The sequence below is a fragment of the Salvelinus namaycush genome, chromosome 14 (genome assembly GCF_016432855.1).
Source record: "Salvelinus namaycush isolate Seneca chromosome 14, SaNama_1.0, whole genome shotgun sequence".
Lineage (NCBI taxonomy): Eukaryota > Metazoa > Chordata > Actinopteri > Salmoniformes > Salmonidae > Salvelinus > Salvelinus namaycush.
Window position 1 is genome coordinate 34,140,566 of NC_052320.1, and position 13,518 is coordinate 34,154,083.

Genomic DNA, 13,518 nt, shown 5'->3' on the forward strand with positions numbered 1-13,518 from the left:
TCATTTGCTGTGTGTGTGTGCCTGTCTGTTTGAATAAAGTGTGAGTCTCTTGCTGGTCTTCATCAGTCCTCTTACCAGGACTTTGGTACAGTTGCCCCTATACTCGAAACTGGCACCTCTATCGCAGTCCACCACCAGTTGGTTGTGCTCTTTTTCAATGGTCCTTTGAACCGGATCCAGGAACTGCTACAGCCCAAGGATGCCAGTCACCAGAGAAGATCCTCCACAAGTTGTGGTCCGTCCCCGCCATCAAACTCGCCCCCCACATCATCTAATCGACTATGAGGTAAGCTTCGAGTCAAGTCACACACAACACATAAAAACACACCACTCCAATGAGGGAGAGCAAGCAAAGGTCGCTGTGGGAGGAATTATGTCCTCTCACAACCAGACAAGCACCAGCTACCCTCCTGCACGAGATAAACAAAGCACCCGCTCTTCTTCCAGAACACTCTCAACATGCCTGAAGCTGATAGGAAAGGAAAGTGAGAAGTTGAGATGTGAGATAATGGAACTATCCAAAGAGCTAACTTCTTCCGCTTCAATGAGCATCCATTAGTTCAAGGAACCACGCAGACTGACCTGCAGCTTTGAGGATGGATCAACGTCAGCCTGAGCGGGCACAGCTAGTGACAACCAAAGAGGACACACTGCAGTCACAAAGGCAAGATAGAGCAGCTCATTGAAGAACTCAGGCTCAGAGAGTTCACAAACACAGACCAGCCATCATTATCGTCATCACCTACTCAGTTAAACCCTCGGTGTTGTGAGGCATCGCACCACCGAGACAGGTTGTCTTCTCATTGCAGGACTCGTAGCCATACAGAGCCACCTAGAGGGCCAACCTCATCTGATCACCAACGTCGGCCTTCACCTGACGCTTATCGTCAGCCTACACATAACCCGCGGTCGGTCTACACCAGATTGCCATCATCAGCCGTCACCTGACTGCCGTCAGCCCTCAACTGACCTAGACCTGACCACCGCCGTCAGCCTACACCAGCTTCAGCCCTCATCCTGCAGTCGCCGCCGTGATTACTCACCTGATCATCACCGCTGCTACTTACCTGATCGTTGTAGCCGCTACTCACCTGATCGTTGTTGGCACTCACCTCTCCGCTATCGCACACCTTCTCCACCCATCCATGAGCACACCTACCGTGGACCAACTTCTACCATTCCCAACTTCGTCAATGAAGACCCACGGGAGTTTGCAAGGCTGAAGGTTGCCCTCGACAATGTGCTTCCTGTAGATGCAACAGAGCGCTTCAAGTTTCAGATACTAGTTGGAAGAGGTTGGAAGAGGCTTTGCTAATTTCAGACTCCTACAACAACATCATGGAGTCCCTCACAGAACTGTATGGCCAGCCCCACCAGCTTGACCTACAACGCATCGCAGGGTTATTGGACGGCCCAAACATCAACTTGGTTGACCTGTTGGATAATCTAGGGAGCAATGCACAGACGGAACTGAGGTGTGGCTCACACTCTTAGCTAAGTTGCCACACGACTTAAGAGCCAGCTTCAAGAGACATGTGGACCCCATTAAGACACCCATTCTAACCCTCCTTTACCTGACAGAGTGGCTTGAGTACGAGCTGAGAGTGCACGAAGATGGCACGCAATTCATCACACGCCAAGATCAGCGTAAAGACAAGTCCTTCCCCATCTGCCACGAAGGTGAGCAGAGAAAAGACAAAGCCAAAGCCTCTTTACAGAACCAGTCATCGGAGTAAAGGTCACGGTAGAAGCCAAAGAAGTACTGCCCGTTCTGCAACACCATTCAGCACTACATGAATCAGTACACCAACTTCCAGCTCCTTTCCAAAGAACAGAAAGTACCCTGAATCAAGACAAATCAGAGATGTTGGAAGTGTGGACGCGAACACCAAGCAGCACAGTGTACTCTCAAAGCTAAGTGCAAGAAGTACAATAAGAAGCAAATTGAGATTCTCCACGAGGTCAACACTAGCACAACCGCTATTAAGAATGCTACAAAGACTACGAGCACAAAGGTGCCAGCAGATAGCACTTGCCTTGTGAGTTGCTCCCCTCCTCAAGAAACCAACACTCCACTCATCTGACGTCAAAAACTATAGACCTGGGAACTTTCGGTGGCCTTTTGGCAGAGATGCATGTGTAGTTCTGAGTACCGTCTCAAAATTCCAAAATCCGTCATAAATTCCTGACAACTGGCCTCTGAACCTTCAAAATGCTTAATAATATGGACCTACGCGACCGAGGAAACTCAACTAAGGCACAGGGGCCTAAAAGGATCCCAAACAGAGGCACAGATCCAAAAGGTTTTCTTCAGGAGAATCTACCAAAATGGATACCATTGCTACAAGGGAGGAATATTGAAATTCAACGGGCACACCGGATCTACAGTGGCAATAATAACCGTGGCCATCCCCGCACCCTCATATTCTGCCTGATAAGATATGAGGACCGAGTGGATATTCTGCGGGGAACCAGAGCCCTCGAGAACCAACCGAGACACGGGAGATCTAATCTGGCATTCTACCAAGACTACAGCAACGAAACCACACTGAAGAGGAAATCCTTTGACCACGTCAAACGACAGATGACAGCAAGAGGACTGCGCCCGTTCCTGATATACCCAGCCATCCTGAAGATCAGGAAAAATTGAACACTCCAAGAATTCCATACTATGGAGGAAGCAGAGGCATGCCTTGCAGCTGAGGACAACTACAAGAGAAGGAGCCCAGTCATCACTCCCCATTCCTCCAGATTCTCCCCACTGCACACGGAAGAAACTACGGTCCCCCTCCTTCCTTGAATACCCCATCGCATGAAGGCCCATCTAACTAGTAAGATGGACAGAACTAATGCTAAGCTAACTAGCTAACGTCACCCATGTCTATTTGTTATTCAGCGACATAATGTAGTTAATTTGGTATGAGGGGCATGGTGGATTTGTTAACTTGGCAGTTAGCATTCTGGTTAAATGACTAATAGGCAGCTGGCTGGCACGTGGCTAGCTAGTTGAGTTGGCTGGCTGGTTAGGTTAGCTGGCTGGATAAGTATTTGGTTCAGGCTGAAAACATTAGCTGGCTAGAAATTTGAGCCATCAGTAAAGCAGTCCTGGGGTAGGGTAAACATGATGGGGATTAACATACAGAGCGCTCAGCTTGGTATGAACGTGTTCTGTGAAAAGTAACGTTGCCACCTATTCATGTCATGTTGGATAAAAACAAGAGGCTGACATAATGGGACTGTACTTGGGACGTGCGTCGCTGTTTGGGAGCCTTCTGATGTTAGCGAACCTGAGTTCCTACCAGCCAAAGAGAGCGGTTGAAGCTATAGACCTCCTCTTTTGCGGGCGGTTACTGTTTTTGTTTTTATTATTGTTAAAACCCAGCTGTCAGAATTGATTCACAAATATATATATATTTTTTCCTGTTTATATTGAAGTAAGTGTTTTTTAATTTAATTTATTGTATATTTTGTCATACACTTATCCATACATTCTATATGACAAAGGTTTTAAATGAAACGTGAGCTCATCGTAATTGTCACGCCCTGACCTTAGAGAGCTTTTTATGTCTATTTTGGTTTGGTCAGGGTGTGATTTGGGTGGGCATTCTATGTTCTATTTTCTATGTTTTTGTATTTCTTTGTTTTGGCCGGGTATGGTTCTCAATCAGGGACAGCTGTCTATCGTTGTCTCTGATTGGGAATCATACTTAGGCAGCCTTTTTCCCTTTTGTGTTTGTGGGAAGTTGACTTGTGTTTGTGGCACTTAGCCCTCGTAAACTTCACGGTTGTTTAGTTTGTTTCTTGTTTTGTTGGCGTCATTCCAAAATAAAGGATAATGTACGCTCACCATGCTGCACTTTGGTCCACTTCTTTTGACGGCCGTGACAGTAATGTTGTTAAATTCACATGGTTTGAATTCCGCTATCAAGCATACCAAATGATTAGAATACGTAAAACGCAAAAAGGTTGATATCGCCCTAATAGAAGAAACCCACCTAAAACACAAGATGTCTATAGATTCCAAAACAGATACTATAAATGTGTTGCTCACTCCTCAGCCACTAACAAAAGAAAGGTGTTAATACTATTTGATAGAAAACTATGTGTTCTGATAATGATGATGCAGGACGTTTTGGATTTGTAACTACGGTTATAAATCACACTAAGATGTGTTTCGCCTCAATCTACTGTCCAAACATAACTGATTCTAATTTCCTTAGTTTTATCTCGAAAAGACAATTAGATCTTTCAGAATACCAACTTGTTGTGGGAGGAGATTTTAATCAAGTATGTAATTCTCAGTTAGATAGGTCTCATGATTCATCGCACTCTCAAACTGATCATTTCTGACCATGGAGCTGTCCTGTATAGTATCTTGCTTGATAGCTCCAAACAGAATGGTGCCTGAAGATCGCGCTTTACTACAACATTGCTGCAGAATAAGGCTTTTTTGTCACAACTTTCAGCAAAGTTGAACTATTTGTTATTGTTTAATACAGATACAGCCACATCCCCCCCCCCCCCCCCCCAGTCACTTTGGGAGGTGACAAAATGTTTTGAGGGGGAACTGTACCTTGTTTGCCTCACATCTTAATTCAACTCACAGAAAAAAAGTAGTAGACCTGGAAAAACAGATCGCTCTTGTTGAAAATGAGCAGAAACAAAAATTTACAGAGCAAAAGGGGAAGATTTTAACAGCATTAAAACACGAGTATAACACTTTACTACAAACTAAAGCAGAATTTATAATGCATTTCACAAGAGTAACACTATTCTGAAGGGGAGAAAGCTAGTAGACTTTTAGCGGCAAGGCTTAAGCAAAATGAGGCCTTTTCTTGTATCGATACAATTCAAACACCATCTGGTAAGATATCACATGACCCGACAGAAATTAATGATACGTTCAGGCAGTTTTATTCTCAATTATATACGACAGAGATGGACCCTGATCATAGTAAGATGACACACTTCTTATCATCATTGGGCCTTCCCAAACTCGACAGAGCGCAATCTGGATTCCTTAACTCCCCACTTACTCTTGAAGAACTCAGGAGTGCATTAACATCTATGAAAAGAGGTAAATCACCAGAACTTGATGGTTTCCCTCCAGAGCTGTTTCTTGAAATATGGGATATTGTTGGGCCCTAATTCTTGGATCTATCAATCATGCATTAAAACATGGAGAATTCCATAGAGACCAAAACACCTCAATGATTATAGTTTTGTTAAAAAAGGGAAAATCTCCCCTGGACTGTAAAAGTTATAGGCCCTTAAGCCTTACTTGCAATCAGATTGGAACTGCTTGTAGGAAATCTAATCAGCGATGATCAAACTGGGTTTATAAAGGGTTGTTTAGCCTCAGACAATATTAGACGTCTATTCCATATCATAAATGAGTCCGAAAACGACCCAGTCCCTGCTGCACTTTTTAGTTTGGATGCAGAAAAAGCCTTTGATAGGCTAGAATGGAACTATTTATGGTGTGTTTTGGAGGCCTTTGGTTTTGGTAAAGGATTTATCTCCATGGTAAAAACATTGTATTCTGTATTCCAAGCAGTTGTGCAGACGGGAAACATTCTACCCAAGACTTTCTGTTTACAACATTCCACAAAACAAGGATGTCCATTATCACCAATGCTCTTTGCACTGTCTTTGGAGCCCCTTGCTCAAACGATTAGATTGGACCCACTTATTTCACTCATCAATATTAAAGGTACTCAGCATAAAGTGTCACTCTATGCCGATGACACCTTATTGTATTTCTCAGACATTTCAATTTCCCTTCCACAGATTCTGAAATTCTTTACTGTTTTCGGTTAATTCTCTGGATATAAATAAACTGGAGAAAATCTATACTGGTTCCCCTTAATAGCCCTGTGAAATTGCTTGATTTGCCTGCTGCATCTCCAGTGCAGTGGCATAAGGCAGACTTTATTTATTTGGGCATATGCATACCCACCAAATTTTCCCAAGTTTGCAGGAGGAACTATGTCAAACTAAAAGAGGAAATCACCTCTGATTTGCAGAGATGGTCCTCTCTTAAAATGTCATTACAAGGAAGGATTGCTATAGTAAAAATACATGTACTCGGTCGAGTGAATTTTATTTTCTCTATGCTGCCTATACCTCCGCCGCCAAAATACTTTGAGGAATTAAAGTCAATGACCTCAAAATATATTCGGAATGATAAAAAGCCACACATTCAATATGCAAACATCAAAGGAGTGACCCGCCCCTGCAGGTTCATTCTCTACAACATCCGTAGAGTAAGACCCTACCTCACACAGGAAGCAGCTCAGGTCCTAATCCTGCCCAGTCTGAGAGCTTCCCAGAAGACCTCTCCCTACTAGAGGCAGGTAATCCAGTCCCTCCAAGCAACCGTCTGGTGACACTGCCACTGAGTATGACATTTTTTACATTTACATTTTAGTCATTTAGCAGACGCTCTTATCCAGAGCGACTTACAGTAGAGTGCATACATTTTATTACATTTTTTTTTTATTTTTTTTTTACATTTCATTACATTTTTACATACTGAGACAAGGATATCCCTACCGGCCAAACCCTCCCTAACCCGGACGACGCTATGCCAATTGTGCGTCGCCCCACGGACCTCCCGGTTGCGGATGACCCAGCTCATCCAGTCATAAGGCTATCAAGAAATATGACTAGCAGCTGCGGCACCCGGGCCTAGAGAGGGTGTTAGGCGAGTTCTGGATTCTGATGGGGAGGACAGCTATCCGCCGCTTCCTGCTTGGTTGCACCGAATGCAGGAAGTGGTGACTCCAGCCAGATGTGCCTAAGATGGCTGACTTACCTCCAGCCCGACTGTGGTTCCATCAGCCCTCATTCTATTTTACAGGTGTGGACCTTTTAGGGCCGTATCTTATCAAGATATGCCAAATGAATGAAAAGAGATGGGGAATCACCTTTAAGTGCATGACCACTCGGGCTGTACACATAGATCTGCTGACAAACATGGATATGATTTGTTCCTGATGAGGTTGAGATGCTTCATCGCTCACAGGCGAAAGTCCTTTCTGATCTTGTCTGACTGAGGAACGAATTTCAAGGTATGAGAGTGAGAGCTACAGGAGGCCTTCATGGCTCTCCACCTACAGCTCCAGGAGCAATTGGCCAGTCATAATATTTGCTTTGCTGTCAACCCGCCTAGTGCGACGCACTTTGGAGGATGCTTGGAAAGGGAGATCAGATCCATCAAGACTGTTCAACAATCCACTCTTGGCACACAGACCGTCTCCAAAGAGGTGCTGAGGGCTATCCTAATTGATATAGAAGGGATCTTGAACTGCAAGCCCTTGGGGTATGTGTCCTCGGACATCGCAGATCTGTATCCAATCACTCCTAACTCTGTTCTCATGGTGGCGGCCAGACTCATCACTACCACAGGTGGTCTACCTAGAGTCTGAACTGCTCAGTCACAAAAGGCAGAGACTCAGCCAGGTTCTAGATGACCATTTCTGGCATTGATTCACAAGCCCGCCAAAAGTGGCACAAGGATAAGGAGGACCTTGCAGTTGGGACCGTTGTGATGATCGTGAAAGATCTGTCTCCAAGAGCACTCTGGCAAGTTGTAACTTAAGTCAGTTATCCTTGGAGCAGACAGGAAAGTGAGGATAGCAGAGATCCAAGTCAAGGATAGAACTTACGTCAGGCCTGTTGCTCGGCTCAATAAGCTGCCCTTCCTCAAGAATCTACCGACCCTTAGCTGGCCTGTCAGCTGAAGCAAATCTGGGGGCGGCTGTAAAAATTGCCATCTTCTCTCCTATTCAAGACCTCAACTTTCTTTTAGTTTTCTTATTGGAATAAGGTCACACCAATCATACTTATTTACTAGCCATTCAGCAGCCTTTATTCCCAGGATTTAGCGTAGGACCCCACCAGGCAGGGTAGTCAGTCAGTAGTTTTCTGTCCTGACGACCAATCATTTGTCCCTCCAGCTCATTCTATCTCCTGAGGAAAAACACGTTTGAGTTTCTGATGTTGATTGTGCGGTGCAGCTAAATAACCAAGCCATATTTTTCACTGGGGAATCTGAAGGGGAGATGAAAGTGTGTGTGGGGGTGAGGTGAGTTTGTGGGTGTGTATTGAATAGTTTGATGGCTTTGATAACACTTTGAAGATGCTGCTACTAAATGTATTTTCTTTTGTACCCCATAGTTAGATTTTCAGGAAAAAATTCATGCAAGGGAAACAATGGTGTGGAGATAAAGAGCGCTGAAAAGCTTCATCAGAAAGTTGACCCATGAGTAAGGCCATTACCCAAATGTTAACAACATTAAATGAGAGAGAGAAAGCCAGCGTTTGGGGTCATTGGGTGCATTCTTTAACCCCCCACAGCACAGGATGTTAACCACACACACACACACACACACACACACACAACAGATAGACCAAGGCAACCTCTGTTAAAAATACACAATTCAGAGACCGTGAATGTGTGCCTCCTGGCAGCCTCCTTCGCGGCACATAATTATAAGGATGCTGAAAAGTGCCTCAATATGTGTTAGAATAATAACATGTGTTATTGCCATATGGGGGCAGGGTTCCACAAGTAATTCATTAATCTGATGTTTATACCATATAAGGCATACAACTAACTAGGATGATCATTTCTCAGAGTGAGCAATAAAAAAATAAAACATGGTTTTAAATGTTGTCAGGCAGGGAGACATGTACTTGTGTACATCTACATGAACCATTGACATGGATGTCAACACAAACACCGACACACACACATAAAGCGATCATGTTTTGACACTTGGTCTAACTCAAATAAAGTACTGTATGTTTCACAAAATAAACAATCCATCACAAACATTCTCTGCTCCAGGTATCAGAACCCAGTCTAGACTGATATGCAAGTTTGAGGCTTTGTTCCCTCAGACAAATTGAACCATCCTATTCTACCCAGCCATACTCAACAACACTAGATATTGCCAAAGTTTAACATCGCAAACATCCTTTGTGTCAGGTAGTTTCAGGGCAGTATTCCATATAGGCCTACTGTGCGAAAAAGTTGCTAGAAAGCATCTGATATTGCATGACCTATTATTAATATGAAAATGGCCATTTAATCCCAGCTGGACTGTCGAACTCATGTAGACAAAACCAACAGCACAGGTTACCAAGACTATCCGTTGGCCATCAGCATACCTTGGCTAATAGCATACCTTGGCTAATTTAACTAGTTTTTATATCTAACTTTCTCATTACCTTGCCTCCACCTTCCATATTTGATCAGTGAAGTAGATCGATGGTTGATAGCAGGTCTGTCGGGACAACTCGCAGCTTCTGCTTGTGGGAGCCTATTGGACAGGACACAATTATGGAGAAGAGTCTTCTATCTTCCTTGTATCTTCATAGGCAACTAAAATCCACAGGGCTTACTACACCGTCGTAAGCCTTTTTCAATATTGATATCAAAGTTTTAAAAAAATAATTAAAATACACAATTCCTTAACAGAGTTTCATTATGCCGTCTTTCCTTATCTCTTGTATGTTGCGTTTGTAGACCGTTATAGGCTCCCATTGACTTGCTGCTAGTGGACATAAACCGGTTAATATAATTCAAGCAGCTTGCATTGTGATTGGCTGCCGCCAGCTTCCAAACGAGCGCTTCGGACGTGAGGGATCAATGTCTGTTTATGAAGTGTGGGAGAGCCTGTTTGTAACATATGGCTCTGATTGGCTGTGGATAGCTCGGCAGATGACGTAGCCCATAACAAACTACAGTACTACAAGAAAGTTGTATGTGATGGAGAGAGACATTTTTACACTTCAGTCCATATTTATCTTGCATGTGTTACTTTGAAAAAGTAATCAGAGTATCTAAGGCAAGATAACTTGTTAATAGATTAGCATTTCAAGAATCAATTAAAGACTTAAGCTTATCACTGAAACATTTTTTATTGTTAGGCTATTTTAAAGGTATAGCATTCACTATGTGCAGACACGCTATTAAATGACAACAAACACAAAGACAAGATGATAAAATGTAGGCTCTCTCTGAAAGGGACAGAGTGGCATGTGCTCAGGTGGAAGTGCATAGTAGTGTTGATGTAGGAAGATGGCCAAGGTTGAGTTCCTTGTGGATTAGATTAATTAAAAGTTCAAGCACTAAGGTTATTTATAAATGAGGCCATATTGTGGAGTGAGTAATCCTCATGGTAATCCTTCATTTTGTGATAAAAGCACCAAATTTGGTACAGATTATATCAAAACTCAAAAGATGTAGATATGGCCCTGTGGCAGACATCTTCCAAAATGGCCACTGGCGCTCTTATTTGTATTAATAATATTAATTCAATACTCTACATACTCCTACAGTAATTGTTTAGGTATTTTCTAAATGTCAGATTGTTTTGATAAGTTGTCACTACAGTCAGACTGGGACCCTGGAGAACCATGTTTACATGGGAAAGCAGTAGGGGTGGCACAGATTTTTGCAGCATGTGTTAGGTGAAGTGCATCTATGTTTAAACAACTATGTTTAAGCAACAGGTTCAATGTCTTCATCAAATACCATCAGAACCAGTGATGTAGCTGTAAAAAAGAAAAGAAAAAAAGTGGGTAAATGGTGGTTGCTTTCCTTGTGAATAAAGTACTGCTCCCTAAATTCTCAATGCATTTTTACACAATAGGCGGATAAACACTCGTACAAAATAAAAAAAGATGTGTTAACAGTGTTTATGTGCATTTACCCTCCCATATACCACTAGAATGGCGCTGCATTGGATAGCAGCCGTTTTACAGGCTCCAGACCAATTCTGCTATTTTGTGTTTTGCTGCGCTGATCTGAATAATTTTTTTACATGATGTTTCCGCCATCGTTTTCTATGACTGAAAAGAGCCTCTGGACATCAGAACAGCGATAACTAACCTCGATTTGGATGAATATTTCTATTTCAACAAGTCAGAGGTGCAGGACATACTGCTCACCCCGGACCAGGCCCTAATCCCTGAGATACTGAAAAGAAAAAGGTGGCGTAAGAGAGGCCAAGGTGCGGGCAACCTGACGAGTACATAAACCACCTCAACCCTCAAGTTCTACTGGCGTACGTACAATCCCAGGAGAACAAACTGAATGAGCTCTGTTCGAGACTATCCTATCAACGGGACTTGAAGAACTGTAATATCCTATGTTTCAGGGAGTCGTGGCTGAACAAGGACATTGATAATATACATCTAGCTGGTTTTTCTATGCATCGGCAGGACAGAATGGCAGCGTTGGGTAAGCTCAAGGAAGGAGGGGTGTGTTTTTTGTTAACAACAGCTGGTGCCCAATCTCTAATTGTCACGATCGTCGTAAAGATGAGACCAAGGCGCAGCGTGAGTAGAGTTCCACATCATTTTAATCAACTGAAACTCACCTAACAAAACAACAAACAACCAAACGAAACGTGAAGCTACATGTGTGCACTCAGGCAACTCAATGTAGACAAGATCCCACAACACAAACGAGGAAAATGGCTACCTAAATATGATCCCCAATCAGAGACAATATATAAACAGCTGTCTCTGATTGGGAACCATATCAGGCCAACATAGACATACAAAAAAACCCTAGACATACAAAAAACCCTAGACATACAAAAACCCTAGACATACAAAAAACTAGCGTACCCACCCCAGTCACACCCTGACCCAACCAAAATATATAGAAAAACAGAGATATCTAAGGTCAGGGCGTGACACTAATATTAAGGAACTCTCAAAGTTCTGGGTATGCGCAATGCCGTCAGGGGTACGCCAAATAAAAATGTGATTCACATTTTCTTCACATTTTCAAACAGCAAATTTAGATTTTCCAACATTTGGGTGAGGTTATTTTCTCGCCTGAGTAGCCTCGTTTCACTGCCAAAAATAAAATTAAACCATCTGGTGTTCAGCGAAATAACACCACAATGTCAAATACAGGTAGCCTAGTCAAATAATTAACGTTTTGGACACTACAGTGAAAATGGAAAACTTTGTTAAAGCAAGGCCCCTGAACTCTGGTGTATTTTCTACATTATGCAATATGTGCAGCGACCATATACCGCTTTTACAACATACAGAAGGGCGCTGATTATCAAGGGGCAAAGTATTGACAAGTTTTTTTTTAAATTGAGAGACGAGCTTAAAGTTTTCTTCACTGACCATCATTTTCACTTGTCTGACCGCTTGCATGATGACGAGTTTCTCACACGACTGGCCTATCTGGGTGATGTTTTTTCTCCCCTGAATGATCTGAATCTAGGATTACAGGGACTCTCCGCAACTATATACAATGTGCAGGACAAAATTGCGGCTATGATAAAGAATTTGGAGCTCTTTTCTGTCTGTGTTAACAAGGACAACACACAGGTTTTTCCATCATTGAATGATTTTTTGCGTGCAAATGAACTCAAGCTTACAGACAATGTAAAAATGTAATATAGCGAAGCACTTGAGTGAGCTGGGTGTGCAATTACGCAGGTACTTTCCTGAAACGGATGACACAAACAACTGGATTCGTTATTGTCACGTTCTGACCTTAGTTCCTTTTTTATGTCTTTATTTTAGTTTGGTCAGGGCGTGAGTTGGGGTGGGCATTCTATGTTGTTTTTCTATGTTTTGTTCTGTTGTTAGATTTCTATGTGTTGGGCCTAGTATGGTTCTCAATCAGAGGCAGGTGTCAGTCGTTGTCTCTGATTGGGAGCCATATTTAGGTAGCCTGTTTGTCATTGTGTGTTGTGGGTGATTGTTTCCTGTTGTAGTGTTTGTGTCACATTTCAGGACTGTTTCGGTTTTCGGTATTATTCACATTGTTATTTTGTATTTTTCAGTGTTCAGTTTTAATAAATTAAAATGGACACTTACCACGCTGCGTATTGGTCCGATCCTTGCTACTCCTCAGACGAAGAGGACGAGAACCGTTACAGTTATCCCTTTCATGCCCTGCCTCCAGTCATGATAATAGGCCTAAGGGATTTCCAAGGGTCCCCTTAGTTAGTTAGCCAACTATTGACTGTTTACGTGTTAGTTGGTGAACTACTACTGCACCTTGGGCAGAACAATCCTGCATAGAGGATAAGCTAAGCAATGTCTAGATGAGTCCTTTTGTCCTGTAAACAAATTCACCCAAAGAACGTTTGATTATTTTATGACAAGTATTGAGTCATTTCATTTCAGGTCATGTCAGTCACTACAGGCCGAAATGCTAGAACGGAAACAGGATAGTGGAAAGCACATTGGGTATTTGCAATCTAATACTTGCATGGTGTCATCTACCACTGAAAGGACTTCCACCACACAGAGGCTTCAATTATTTGGTGAGTCCATATGTTTTTACTAAGTTGTGTGCTAGCCAAACAACCTGCAAACAGCACAATAAGACAGGCCGGCCAACTGACGTTCATAAGAAAGAACCAGGTCTGCACCGTCACATTAATGACATTATTTATTTGTTACAGGATTATTCGATCATTTGTTCTGTCTCTCTGTACGTCTGTCCCTCTCACCTGTCATGGAAGT